The following is a 15,564-nucleotide window of genomic DNA, read 5'->3' as shown; positions in this document are numbered from 1 at the left end:
AGGGTCTGTTTCCGTGCTGTACATTTCTATGATTCAAATAGGGGTTTTAACCCGACCTCCACTGGGTTAACACAGTAAAAGTTACAGTGTGGACCAAAGAATTTTTTTTTTGCTTTAGGACTTTCTTGTTTAACAAAATTACATAACCTTGTGGTGGAAATTGGTTTGTGATTAACAGGACATTGAATAGTACAGCACAGAAACAGGCCATTCGGCCCACCATGCCTGTGCCAACCACAATGCCATTCTAAATTAATTCTATCTGCTTGTACGTGGTTCATATCACTCTATTCCATGCCTTAAACTTTGTTAATTTATCTGCTTCTGTCATTTCCCTATATTCCAGGCCCATACCACCCTCTGTGTAAAACTTCCCTCACACATCTCCTTTAATTATTTTTCCCCCCTCGCCTTAAACCTGTGACCCCCATGTATTTGACATTGCCACCCTGGGAAAAACAGAACTCCCAGGGTATATGATTAGGAAGGGTTTGGAGGGATATGAGTCGGGTGCTGGCAGGTGGGACTAGATTGGGTTGGGATATCTGGTCGGCATGGACGAGTTGGACCGAAGGACCGTGCTGCACATCTCTATGACTCTATAATTATTTACCCTATCCATGCCTCTTATAATTTTACATGCTTCCATCAAATTGACTCTCTGCCTGATTTTAAAAAAATGTTCTTGGATCAGTAAAGTCTCCAACCATTAATTTATGTTTGTTTGGAAAGAGTAGTCTGGAAAAAAAAAATCAGGTTTATTACATTCAGGAATGCACTGAATGCACAGAATTATTACAGGGCCAGAGGAAGACCATTCAACCCATCAGTTGCAACTTAGTTTGTGTTAGTAGGAGAACATGGCTCAGGCAGTCGGTTAGATAGTTAAATGTTTCTGACAGACCACCAAACAGTGTACCCCAATCAATTTAAGGCTTTCCAAAGATGGGTCCCCAACTTAAAATTTTGGGGTTGTGAGATCAGAGGCAGAAATGGCCTGTGTGGAGCTCTGACTGAGTTACAACTGAATACCCTGCTCCAATAGGCCCTCAATCTCTCAGTTCTCTCCGAGGAGGTGTAACATAAATCAAGCCTGAAAGGAGAAAACAAAACAAAGTCATAGAGTCATGGAGATGTACAACACGGAAACAGACCCTTTGGTCCAACCCGTCCATGCCGACCAGATATCCCAACCCAATCTAGTCCCACCTGCCAGCACCCGGCCCATATCTCTCCAAACCCTTCCTATTCATATACTCGACCAAATGCCTCTTAAATGTTGCAATTATACCAGCCTCCACCACTTCCTCTGGCAGCTCATTTCTTACACATACCACCCTCTGTTCGAAAAAGTTGCCCCTTAGGTCTCTTTTATATCTTTCCCCTCTCACCCTAAACCTGGACTAGTCCTGGACTCCCCGACCCCAGGGAAAAGACTTTGCCTATTTATCCTATTCATGCCCCTCATAATTTTGTAAACCTCTGTAAGGTCACCCCTCAGCCTCCAGCGCTCCAGGGAAAACAGCCCCAGCCTGTTCAGCCTCTCCCTATAGCTCAAATCCTCCAAGGGAAAAGTTTGGGAAGTGCCAAGGCAGTGGGAAAGTGGTAATGTGGCTGGTCTAGTACAACATGGAAACCAACTCTTTGGTCCAACGCATCCATGCTGACCAGATATCCTAAATTAATCTAAATAAACCCTCCAATTGCTGATTCCGTCAGCTACTGAAATGGCTCTTACTAAAGTTGCAAGTGAGATCCTGTGTGACTGTGACAAAGGTACACCTTCCCCCCTCTTCTTGTCTGTGCCTTTCATATGGTCACCACACCATCCTCCTCCATGGCCTCCCCAATGTTATTCAACAGTTTGGGACTGCACTCACCATGGTTAGATATCCAGTCATAACCAGATAATCACCTGCAAAGTTTCTCTTCACAAGCCCACACTGATACCTCTGGCATTTCCCAAAGGTCTATCCTAGGCTTTCTCCTATTTCCAATTTACCACATAGTCCTCTAAACCCTTCCTATTCATGTACCCATCCAAATGCTTTTTAAAAGCTGTAATTGTATCAGCCTCCACCACCTCCTCTGGCAGCCCGTTCTATACATGCACTGTTGTGCATGTTGCACAAGTTGTTCCTTAGGTCCCCTTTAAATTTTGGACATCCCCCTATCCTGAGAATAAGACCTTGGCTATACATCCTATTCATGCCACTCATGATTTTTTTCAACCTCTGTAAGGTCACCCCTCAACCTCTGCTGCTCCAGCGAAAATAACTGCAAACTATTCAGGCTCTCCCTATAGCTCAAACCCTCCAATCCTGGCAGCATCCTTGTAAATCTTTCCAGAGTTCTGGGATAGTGCTCTCTGTGGGGAACAAGCACAGAGCACACTGGAGAAGCTCTGCAGCATCTGTGGAGAAAGACTCTTGGTCATACCAGTCTCAAAACATTAACTCTATTTCTCTCTCCATCGATACTGCCAGACATGCTGAGTTTCTCCTGCTTTCTCTGAGTGTGTCTCAGATTTCTAACATCCACAGCATCCTTTTGTTCAAATGCTCTGGGTACATGGGTTTGAATCTCACCGTGGCAGTTGAAGAAATTTGAATTCAATAAAAGGTTGGCCCTATGATGACCATGTCACCACTGATGATGGTTGTAAAATCTCATCTGGTTTACTAATGGCCTTTAGACAAGAAAACCTGCCACCCTCACCTTGACTATGTGTGACTCCAAACTCCACAGTAATGTGTTTGACTATTAATTGCCCCCGAGACGGGTAATAAATGCCAGAGATGTCATAATGAATTAAACATAAGATCAAATGTTGGAGATGCAGTATCTGCTAAGTCTCCTATTTTGCTTTCTCCTACCTGCCCTGATTCCCAATACAATACTTCCAAAAATATTCATTCCTGACTCCGACATCAACTCCGTCTACCATCTCCTTTTCCTCTCCAAAGTCATTGTAACTCCCATTCTCATTAATTAAAACTATGCCCATCTTTCCCACAACTCCATGTTTGAATTGTTACGGACCAGACCAGATCAGACCAGTTCCTCTCAAAATATTTTAAGATGCTAACATTTTCTTATTTAAAAGGTAGATGTGAAGGGCCATAATCCCGATGTGATGCGACTGGTCAAACGCCTCAATGTTAAGCAGAACACAATTTATTTAAACATTGTAGTTAAAATACAAACAAAGGAAAGAGAAATTTAGAATAATTTAACTCTATTGGAAAATTTATCTGAATAATAGATACAGTAACTACTACTAATGCACTGTTCCAATATAGTAACATCCCATAAACCCACCTCTTGGCAAAAATTCAGACACAGATTCTCACATGCAGTTCCCCAATTCAGAAAGGAAATAAAAACATCAAGAGAAAATTCGGAGAACGTAGCAACCAGGAGATATTCACTGAAGCTTCCGACTCTTTTGAAAGCCCAAAAGCTTCTTATGTTACTCAAAAATCCTGATCTGTAAGAGTTGGCCAGGCTGTTAAACAAAGCCCTGAGGCCTCACAAGTTGTTTCTATAAGTGGTCTGGTAGCCAGCTTGTCATCTCCACCTTACAACCTCGCTTCATTAAAAAATGGACAAAATAACCTGTTAAAGTGACGGCATCATCACAGAATCCTTCCAATTGCTGATTCCGTCGTGTACTGAAATGACTCTTACCAAAGTTGCATCCTACGTGACTGTGACAAAGGTACACCTTCCCCCCTCTTCTTGTCTGTGCCTTTCATATGGTCACCACACCATCCTCCTCTATGGCCTCCCCAATGTTATTCAACAGTTTGGGACTGCACTCACCATGGTTAGATATCCAGTCTAACCAGATAATCACCTGCAAAGTTTCTCTTCACAAGCCCACACTGATACCTCTGGCATTTCCCAAAGGTCTATCCTAGGCTTCCTCCTATTTCTTATTTACATGTCTCTTTCACTACATTATCTGAAATCATGGTGTTTGATTCTACGTATACACAGCTGAGACACAGCTCTACCTCATCACATCTACCTTCCCATGCATTAGCTTTTATTTGACAAACAGCCTGTCTGATACCTCGCACTGGGTCGGCTGAAATTCCCTCCAACAAAATGTTTGAGAAGATTGAAGACATTGCCTTCCATTCCTGTCACAAGCTTCATTCCTGATCCACTACCTCCATCCCTTTCCTGAGCAGCTATCTGCAGCTGAACCAGAGTCTATGGAAGACTGGTTTCTAATTCTTCCTAAGGTGAACTTCCAATCAACCAATACTCCATTGCCAAGACCACGTTTCTTTATTAATTTATTAATTTTTGGTTCAACTAGTCCATGCCAAAATTAATCCTAAACGAAACTAGTCCCAACTGTCTGCTGGCCTATATCCCTCCAAAACTTTCCAACTCATGTACTTGTCCAAATGTTTTTTAAAGGTTGTAATTGTTCCCACATCCATCAGGAAGTTCTTTCAATACGTGAGACCACCCTCTGTGTAAAAAAATTTGTCCCTTGTGTCTTTTATAAATCCTCTCAACTTTAAAACGTGCCCTCTCATCTTGAAATCTACCATCCTTGGGAAAAGACAACTACCATTAGTTCTGGCTACACTCTCCATTATTTTATAAACTTCTATCAGGTCGCCTCTCATCCCTCTATGTTCCAGTGAAAAAAGTTCCAGGCTGTCTAGCCTTTTTTTGTAATTCAAACCTTCCATACCCCACAACGTCCTGGTAAATTTCTTCTGAACCCTCTCCAGCTTAATAATTTCCTTCCTATACAGAGCGACCAGAACTGGACACAGTATTCCAGAAAAGGCCTCACCAATGCCCTCTACAGCTCAACATGACATCCCAACTCCACTACGCAAATGGGTTCTGATTTAAGAAAAGGAGTAATTGCATTGTTGGCAGTTCAGAAGATGTTTACTAGCTTGGTACCTGGAATGAGCGGTAATATGAGAATACCTGGAAAGGTTAAACTTGTTTCCGTTGCAGTTTAGAATAGTGAGGGGTGACTGGACTGAAATGTGTACTGAACAGACTTGACAAGGTAGATGTAAAAATGACGTTTCCTCTTGGTGAGTGAGTCCAAAACCAGGAGAAATTGTTCTAAAATCAGTGGTTGTCTTTTAGGACTGAGATGAGGAGCATTTGTTTTCTCAGATGGCTGTGCAAATTGGGAACTGTCTGAAGGTGGTGAAACAGGGCAATTGAATTTTTTAGTATTTGTTCAAGGGATGTAGCATCACTTGCCCACCCCTAATTGCCCTGAGGATGATAGTCCTGTTGAACTGCCCTCTTGAAATGCTGCAGTCTTTGGAATGTAGGAACACCCTAATGCTGTGTAAGTTCTACTCAACAATTTAAACTCAAATCTGAAGATTGTTTATTTGAGACTTTTAAACAATATACCAACAAGAGACAATCTGGTGCTGTAACTCAGGAAACCTCACTCCAGTTATAAATAATATTTATTAAAGCAGGACCGTGACTTAATTGTGACGCTCAGATGCCTGCCTTCTGGTTCAATTTGAAGCATGAGCTGACACTTGGTGTCAAGTCGCTTCCACAACATTAACTCTTTCCAAGCCACAGCCTACAGCAGGATCAGTAACGTCAGGGTTCAAGTCCTACCTGCTCTAGAAGTCTATAATAACATCTGTGAACAAGTTTTTTTTTAGAAAATACACATCCCTCTTTATTGAAATCTCTTATAGTGCAGTGTTAGTGTCCTTGCCTTTGAGACAGGAGATATGGATTCAAGCCTTATCAGCCCTAGAGATCTGTAAATAACATCCCCTGAACTGGTTGATCAGGAAATAACTACAGCATGATCAAATTACATTTGATTGGTAGGCAGTGGTTGCTGCTGATTGATTTAAGAGACACGTTATCAATCTCTAGTTGGTGTCTAAGGGTGATGGACCTTTACTGATGTCACCTCACACTAGCTGGTGCATTAAGTCGTCAATTATCAATGGGCCCATCCTCTTCACTATGGTCTCTTTACAATCTCCTTATGACTTTTCAATCATTTGAGATGTTCTTTGTTTTATAAAAAAGGTGCATATGGTCAGGAAATAATGATTGATACTTTTGAGCTTATGCCTCAGTTCTCATTTAATTGATGAATTCCCATTAAAACAGGCACTTACTTATCACTGACCACTTGCTCCCCTTTAGCCTTTTGCTAATTTTTCTTCCCCTGTGCAGTGTTTGAATGCTGGACAGAGTTTCTCTTTTTTTAAAAGCAAAAGATATAGTGTAAAAAGTTGCTCATAATCCCAAAACTATATGAAACTCACACAGAAGATCCCTGAAATAACTGAATAGAGGCTGATATCCCATCATAATTACTCTTGATGTACATGTACATTGGCTGTGGCCAGCCAGCTTGGAGTTAGTCCCTGAAGTGAGGAGATTCTGCATCTCCTGTTCATTTTTTTCTTCTTTTTACTTTTTTTTTAACAAACCCTCTGACATTCCTGTTTTTTTTTAAACCCCCCCACACTACCGCCTAACTGCGGTCGTGCTTATTTTTTTCCCCAGCACCCATGTTGTGTGTGTGCAGGTGTGAGACACAGTAAATCCATAGCTAGCTCACGGCATCATTACTGAAACCAGTTTTATATTCCAGGTTTAGCTATTGAGTTCTGTCAACTGCCATGGTGGGATTTGAACTTGGATCCCCAGGCCATTAGTCTGTGCATTTGGATTACTACTCCAGTGACATGACCACGACACCACCATCTCCCCGCATCTCCTGTTCATTTTTTTCTTTTTTTTCTTTTTATTCCCACACTACCGCCTAACTGTGGTAGTGCTTATTTTTTCCCCCAGCACCCATGGTGTGTGTGTGCAGGTGTGAGACACAGTGAGAGACACAAGGTGCACGAATCTTTATTCAATTTCTACCACCAGGAAGATAGGAAAACACCTGAGTGGCCAGTGACAAGCAGTGCCCTTCGCAAAAGGCAATGCTGTGTGAACAGTGAAGGGGAGGGTAGGGACTAAATCAAAATAGAGTTGGAGGGGGAAATAATGCACTCCACCCCCTGCGGTGCCCACCTCTCCCTGAACAACTCCAGGGTGTTGGTGGACACCGCGTGCTCCTTCTCCAAGGACACCCGGGCCCTTACGTAGCCACGGAAGAGGGGCAGGCAGTCGGCCCTAATGACCCCCTCCACGGCCCGCTGCCTGGACCTTCTCCTGTTCATTTTTTTTTTCTCTTTTTTCTTTTTTTCCTCTCTTTTTTACCCCCACACTACCACCTAAGTGCAGTAGTGCTTATTTTTTTCCCCAGCACCCATGGTGTGTGTGTGTGCAGGTGTGAGACACAGTGAAAGACACAAAGTGCACGAATCTTTATTCAAATTCCACCACCAGGAAGATAGGAAAACACCCGAGTGGCCAGTGACAAACACTGCCCTTCACATCAAAGGGCAGTGCTGTGTGATCAAACAGTGAGGGGGAGGGTAGGGACTAAATCAAAATAGAGTTGGAGGGAGAAATGATGCACTCCACTCCCTGCGGCGCCCACCTCTCCCTGAACAACTCCAGGGTGTTGGTGGACACCGCGTGCTCCTTCTCCAAGGACACCCGGGCCCTAACGTAACCACGGAAGAGGGGCAGGCAGTCGGCCCTAATGACCCCCTCCACAGCCCGCTGCCTGGACCTTCTCCTGTTCATTTTTTTTTCATTTGGTTTTTTTTAGTTTTTTTTTCTTTTTTTTCCACACTACCACCTAAGTGCGGTAGTGCTTATTTTTTTTTCCCCAGCACCTATGGTGTGTGTGTGCAGGTGTAAGACACAGTGAAAGACACAAAGTGCACAAATCTTTATTCAAATTCCACCACCAGGAAGATAGGAAAACACCTGAGTGGCCAGTGACAAACACTGCCCTTCACATCAGAGGGCAGTGCTGTGTGATCAAAACAGTGAGGGGGAGCCTTCTCCTGTTCATATCTGTCAGCCAGGGCTCCCTGATTTGCCCAGGTTAACAACCCCAATCAAGGATTTCATAGTTGATGAGATCTACCTGGTTCCAATCCCAAAGTACAAATCTAAGCAAATTGTTACACAGGATGTAAAAAGGGTGAAAAATTGAAATAAAAAAAGAGTAAAAGAGTTAAATATTCTTCACTATGTAGTCTTGAGTGATGCAACACCAGGTTAGAGTCCAATAGGTTTAATTGGAAGCACTAACTTTTGGAGCACTGCCCCTTCAAACCACTTGATGAAGGAGCGGCGCTCTGAAATCTCGTGCTTTCAATTAAACCTATTGGACTATAACCTGGTTTTGTGTGATTTTTAACTTTGTTCACCTCAGTCCAACACTGGCATCTCCAAGTCTTGAGTGATGGAATTCTAAAGGATTATACAATTACAAAATTGTTACAAAGTTAACTCTAATGTAGATATATAAAAAGGACTTCGGGGTCCTTGTCAATAAGTCACTGAAGACTAGCATGCAGGTGCAAACCATTAGGAAGGCTAATGAGATGTTAGTTTTTATTGTGAGGAGATTTGGTTACAGGAACAGTGAGGTTTTGCTATAAGTGTATAGGAGCTTAGTTAGACTGCACTGGAATACTGTGTGCAGTTTCGGAATCCTTATTTGCTAAACCATTTCAGAATAAACAACATTTCTGTTTGAGTCTAGAGTTACATGTAGGCAAACCAGGTAAGGATGGCAGATGTCCTTCCCTAGTAAATCAGATGGATTTTTATGGTAGTGGTTATGGTCACCATTACTGAGACTACCTTCCGATTCAAGACATAATTTGTTTAATTTAAGCTCCACGAGTTGCTTTGGTAAGGTTTGAACCCATGTGCCTAGGGTATTAATCTCAGGCCCAAGATTAGTTAGCCCCATTTGGTTGATTGAGTTTGATGAAGAAAGTTGGGGAGGGTCGGTGACAGGTACTAGTATGGATCTATTGGACCGAATGGCCTATTTCTGTGTTGTAAACACTTGGTACTTTCTAATCTCTGCACTCTTGACAATTCTGGCCTCTGATATAATCCTAATTTAGATGGCAACACCATTGTCAGAAAATGAGAGCTTCCTAAGTATTTTCCCTCAGTGATCCCAAATTGAGATTTGAAAATTGTTGTTGTATAAAATTGTTGTTTTTGAAAACTGTTGTGGGCACTCAGTGAGCTTTGGGATAGGGGTGAGGAGTGGAAGATCTGTGGAAGCAGTTTGGATGGGGCGTTCACTATAGATGCATTGAAGCCTGTGACCCTTTTGGAGGGTCTGACCTTATGTAACTCCCTCCCTAAACCTGTCTGCTTGATACCTCTCTCTCTCTCTCACACACACACACACACTCTCTCTCATCTCCTTTAAGCCAAACATCAAAACCCAGCTATTTCACTCAGTTTTTGGTCATCTCCCCCACATCTTCTTATGTGGTCTGCTGACAAATTTTGTTTCATAATGTGATGTGACTCGGGACATGATATTGTGTGATAGCTGCTGGTGAAGAATTTCTATGAAGATGGAGATGATTACAGAGGTTAAGATGGGCGATCTTGGTGATGAAGTGCTAATATTATTTGGTGGACTGTGTCACCAAAGTGCACTTTTTGAGCAATGTGCTCGAATTAAACCTGTATCCAGCAATTGGCAGGTTCTCCCAATAACAGTGACACAGGGTCAGAACTTCAAGTAGAGTGGGTGAACATTATTATCTCCTTCACAGCTCAAAGTTCTCTTTGCCTGTGAAGACCATTATTGAAGATCGGTGTGTGATGATACTGTGGCTTTAAGAGCTATTTTATCCTGGTTCTTTTCAAAGAAAGGTTGTTAAGTCAGAGGTGGTGAGCAGTCGATGAAAACTGCAAGAGTAAACAGCTTGTGAGGCCTTGGGTTTTATTTTAAAGTTGGAACAATAGAAGCAGCCTGGCTGGGTGTGGCCAGCTCTCACAGACCAGGATTTCATCTGTTTTTCTTTTAGTTTTTAGCTTTATCTTTAAGCAGTTGCTGTTGTGAGCTTGAAAGAAGTAGAAACTATATTTTCCCTCTATCAGTTACAGCCAGAAGCTGGGAGTTTCTCCTTGCTGCCGGGTTACCTGTGAGACAAACCTATTTGTCTGAATTTGCCTTTTTGCCCAAAGGGTGTGTTTGTGGGATGTTACTATATTGGAACAGCTAATTAGTAATAGGTATGTCATCTATTATTCTGTTTGGTTTTCCAATAGAATTAAGATTTTCTCAATGCCTCTTTCTTTGGTTGTATTTTATCTGCAATGTTTATCTAAGTTGTGTTTGTTTAACATTGAGTAGTTTGACCAGTTGCATTGTATTAAAATAAGAAAAAGTTCGGGTTTAGGCTGCTTCAAATATTTTGATGGGTCTGGTCTAGTCTGGTCCTTAAGAGATGTTATCACTTACTGTCCACCTACTTGGTCAATGTGAACTCTGGCAGAGTTTTATTGGATTGCTTGTGTGAAATACCTGTAGTGTATTGTGGAGAGAGGGAACTCTGTGCTTCAAGGGGCTTGGTGCTCTTTTCCCAGAGTTCCTCACAAGGCTCCACTGAGGAAAACAGAAGAGAGCAGAAAGTGAGGACTGCAGATGCTGGAGATCAGAGTCAAAAAGTGTGGTGCTGGAAAAGCACAGCTGGTGAGGCAGCATCCGAGGAACAGGAGAGTCGACGTTTTGAGCATCAGCTCTTCATCTGGAATGTGAGCGGGGCCAAGGGGGCTGAGAGATAAATGGGAGTGAGGTGGGGCTGGGGGGAAGGTAGCTGGGAAGGTGATAGTTAGATGAAGGTGGGGTGTGATGGTGATAGGTCAGAGAGGAGAGTGGAGTGGATAGGCGGCAAGGAAGATGGACAGTAGGACAGTTCAAGAGGGCAGTGCCGAGTTGGAGGGTTGTATCTGGGATAAGGTGGAGGAAGGGGAAATGAGGAAACTGGTGAATTCTACTTTGATCCCGTATGGTTGGAGGGTCCCAAGGCGGGTGGCTTGGATTTGGTTGTGGAGGAAACTTGCATGTCCTTGGTGGAGTGGGAGGGGGAGTTAAAGTGTTCGGCCACAGGGTGATGGGGTTGTTTGGTGTGTGTGTCCAAGAAATGTTCTCTGAAATGATCCACAAGTTGGCATCCTGTTTCCCCAGTGTACAGGAGACTAGATCGAGAGCAACGGACACAGTAGATGAGGTGTTTGGTTGTGCAGGGGAAGGTGCTGGGAGTGGAGGGTGGGTTGGTGGGGGGGTATGCACCTAATGAGGGAGTTGCAGAGGGAATGACCTCTGAGGAATGCTGAAAGGGGTGGGGAGGAAAAAACAGAAGAGAGACCCAGCATGGTTCAGTGTAAACTCTCCTTAATCCTGTGAGACATAGAACACAGAACATCGAACAGTCCAGCACAGGACATGCTCTTCAACCCTTGGTGTTGTGCCAACCTTTTATCCTACCCAAAGATCAGACTAACCTACATACCCTTCATTTTACTATCATCCATTTGCTGATCCAAGAATCGCTTAATTGTCCCTAACGTATGTGACTCCATCACCACTGCTGGCAGTGCATTCCTTGCACCCACCACTCTCTGTGTAATAAACCTACCTCTGACCAATCACCTTAAAATTATGCCCCCTTGTGATAGCCATTTCTGCCCTGGGAAAAGGTCTCTGGCTATCCACTCTATCTGTTCCTCTCATCATCTTGTACGCCTCTATCAAGTAACCCCTCATCCTTCTTCACTCCAATGAGAAAAGCCCTAGCTTCCTCACCTTTCTTCATACCCTCCAATCCAGGCAGCATCCTGGCAAATCTCCCAATGCACCCTCTCTAAAGCTTCCACATCTTTCCTATAATGAGGTGACCAGAACTGAATATAATATTCCAAGTGTGGTCTAACCAGGGCTTTATAGAGCTACAGCATAACCTTGTGGCTTTTAAACTCAATCCTCCTACTAATGAAAGCCAACACACCATACGCCTTCTTAACAATCCTATCAACTTGAGTGGCAAATTTGATGGATCTATGTACATGGACCCCGAGATCCCTCTGTTTCTCCAGACTGCCAAGAATCCTGCCTCTAACCCTGTAATTTGCATTCAAATTCAAACTTCCAAAACGAATCTCTTCACACTTTTCCAGGTTGAACTCCATCAGCCTAGCTCTGCATCCTGTCTCTGTCCCGTTGCAACCTACAACAGCCCTCCACAACTCCACCAACCTTTGTGTTATCGGCAAACTTACTAACCTACCCTTCTACTTCTTCATCCAAGTCATTTATAAAAATCACAAAGAGCAAGAGATCCCAGAACTGATCTCCAGGCTGAATACCTTCCATCTACTACCATCCCTTGTCTTCTATGGGCCAGTCAATTCTGTATCCACCCAGCCAGTTTTCCCTGTATCCCATACCTCCTTACTTTCTGAATGAGCCTACCCATGGGGAACTTTACCAAACAGACAGCCAATAATATCTAGCATTTATCATTGCATCTTTAAGGGGCTCAATCTTTAAGGACTCTATGCATACAATGTTGAGACTCTGCCTGTCTGAATTGAATTGAATTTATTGTCACGTGTACTGAGGCACAGTGAAAAGCTTTGTCTTGTGAGCAATACAGGCAGATCACAGAGTTAAGTAGCATAGATAAGTAAATAATAGGTAAACAGCAGCAAAAACAAAAACACAGGTAAAGGCGAATGTTAAGAGTTTGTGAGTCCATTCAGTATTCTAACAACAGTAGGTTAGAAACTGTTGTGAAACCGGCTGGTGCATGTGTTCAGGCTTCTGTACCTTCTCCCCGATGGTAGAGGTTGTAGAAAAGCATTGCCAGGGTGGGATGGATCTTTGAGAATGCTGACGGCCTTTCCTTGACAGCGGGCCTGGTAGATGGATTCTGTAGATGGGAGGTTGGCCTTTGTGATTGTCTGGGCCGAGCTCACCACTCTCTGTAACCGTCTCCGATCTTGAATGATACAGTTGCCATACCAGGTAGTGATACATCCAGACAGAATGCTCTCAATGACGCACCAATAAAAGTTGGCAAGGGCATTCGCTGTCATGCCAAATTTCCTCAGCTGCCTGAGGATAAAGAGACGTTGTTGGGCCTTTGTAACCAGTGCATCCATGTGACGAGTCCAAGAAAGCTTGTTGTGGATGACCACTGCCAGGAGCTTGACATTCTCCACTTGTTCCACCTCTGTGCTGTTAATGTGTGTGGGGGCGGAGGGGCATGAGTAACATCCCGCCAAATATCAATAATGAGTTCCTTGGTTTTGCCGGCATGGAGAGCTAGCTTGTTCTCAGTGTGTCATTTTTCCAGGTCTTCAACCTCCCATCTGTCGTCTGTTTTATTGCCATCTGAGATTTGACAGACTATGGTGGTATCATCAACGAACTTGTAACTCGCGTTAGTCTGGTATTTGGCGATGCAGTTTTGGGTATACAGTGAGAACAGTAGGGGGCTGAGTATGCACCCCGGGGGGCTCCAGTGTTAAGTGTTAGTGACAATGAAATATTGTCCCCAATCTTCACTAATTGTGGCCTGTGGGTCAGGAAACTGAGGAACCAGGTGCAGAGAGTGGGGCTTCGTCCGAGATCACTAACTTTAGTAATCAGCCTGTTAGTCTACTGTAGGTCTGCAAGCTGCACACTTGGAAATCAGTTGCTTTGCTGTAATGTCTGCTTTGTAACTTAGACAATGTGTTTTATTATTTTATACAAATTAACCCACAGAGCTAATCATTCTCTGACGAGTGGCTGATTATTAAATCATTACCATTAACATCTCATTCATGCAGCACTTTAATGTAAATTAGCGTCGCAAGCTGCTTTACTGACTTGTATTCAGGCACAAATGAGCCAAGGTGATGGATACCTGGACAGGGTGGCTGCTGGAGAGGGCTCCAGAGCTGGAGATGATCCGCTCCATCCATTTCTTTTCTTTTTTTCTCACTTCTTTTGCGTTTCTTCCCTTTCTCTATCCACCCCACATCCTTGGTGGCATCAGCGATGTCCAGGGTGAAAGCCAGAGCGAACTCCCAGCCTCAGTGTGGACTCAAACTCCCGGCCTCAGTGTGGACTCGGACTCCCGGCCTCAGTGTGGACTCGGACTCCCGGCCTCAGTGTGGACTCGGACTCCCAGCCTCAGTGTGGACTCAAACTCCCGGCCTCAGCGTGGACTCAAACACCCGGCCTCAGTGGGAACTCGGACTCCCGGCCTCAGTGTGAACTCAAACTCCCGGCCTCAGTGTGGACTCGGACTCCCGGCCTCAGTGAGAACTCAAACTCCCGGCCTCAGTGTGAACTCAAACTCCCGGCCTCAGTGTGGACTCAAACTCCCAGCCTCAGTGTGGACTCGGACACCCAGCCTCAGTGGGAACTCGGACACCCAGCCTCAGTTTGGACTCGGACTCCCAGCCTCAGTGTGGACTCAAACTCCCGGCCACAGTGTGGACTCAAACTCCCAGCCTCAGTGTGGACTCAAACTCCCAGCCTCAGTGTGGACTCAAACTCCCAGCCTCAGTGTGGACTCAAACTCCTAGCCTCAGTGTGGACTCAAACTCCCAGCCTCAGTGTGGACTCGGACTTCCGGCCTCAGTGTGGACTCAAATTCCTAGTCTCAGTGTGAACTCAAACTCCCAGCCTCAGTATGGACTTGGACACCCAGCCTCAGTGTGGACTCAAACTCCCGGCCTCAGTGTGGACTCGATCTCCCGGCCTCAGTGTGGACTCAAATTCCTGGCCTCAGTGTGAACTCAAACTCCCAGCCTCAGTGTGGACTCAAACTCCCGGCCTCAGTATGGACTCGGACTCCCGGCCTCGGTGTGGACTCGGACTCCCGGCCTCGGCATGAACTCAAACTCCCAGCCTCAGTGTGGACTCAAATTCCTGGCCTCAGTGTGGACTCAAACTCCCAGCTTCAGTGTGAACTCAAACCCCCGGCCTCAGTGTGGACTCAAACTCCCGGCCTCAGTATGGACTCGGACTCCCAGCCTCAGTGTGGACTCAAACTCCCGGCCTCAGTATGGACTCGGACTCCCGTCCTCGGTGTGGACTTGAACTCCCAGCCTCAGTCTGGACTCAAACTCCCGGCCTCAGTGTGGGACTCAAACTCCCGGCCTCAATGTGGGACTCAAACTCCTGGCCTCAGTGTGGACTCAAACTCCTGCCCTCAGTGTGGGACCCAAACTCCCGGCCTCAGCGAGGACTCAAACTCTCGACCTCAGCGTGAACTCAAACTCCCAGCCTCAGTGTGGACCTGAACCCTGTGCCTCAGTGTGAACTCAAACTCCCATCCTCAGTGTGGACTCGGACTCCCAGCCTCAGTGTGGACTCGAACTCCCGGCCTCAGTGTGGACTCAAACTCCCGGCCTCAGTGTGGACTCAAACTCACAGCCTCAGTGTGGACTCAAACTCAAGCCTCAGTGTGGACTCAAACTACCGGCCTCAGTGTGGACTCAAACTCCCGGCCTCAGTGTGGACTCAAACTCCCAGCCTCAGTGTGGACTCGGACACCCAGCTTCAGTGGGAACTCGGACACCCAGCCTCAGTTTGGACTCGGACTCCCAGCCTCAGTGTGGACTCGAACT

The sequence above is a fragment of the Chiloscyllium plagiosum genome, unplaced genomic scaffold, assembly GCF_037043375.1.
Source record: "Chiloscyllium plagiosum isolate Xiang-an unplaced genomic scaffold, Cpla_swu_hap1 HiC_scaffold_42, whole genome shotgun sequence".
In the NCBI taxonomy this organism is placed as follows: Eukaryota; Metazoa; Chordata; class Chondrichthyes; order Orectolobiformes; family Hemiscylliidae; genus Chiloscyllium; species Chiloscyllium plagiosum.
This window is presented reverse-complemented; position numbering follows the sequence as displayed.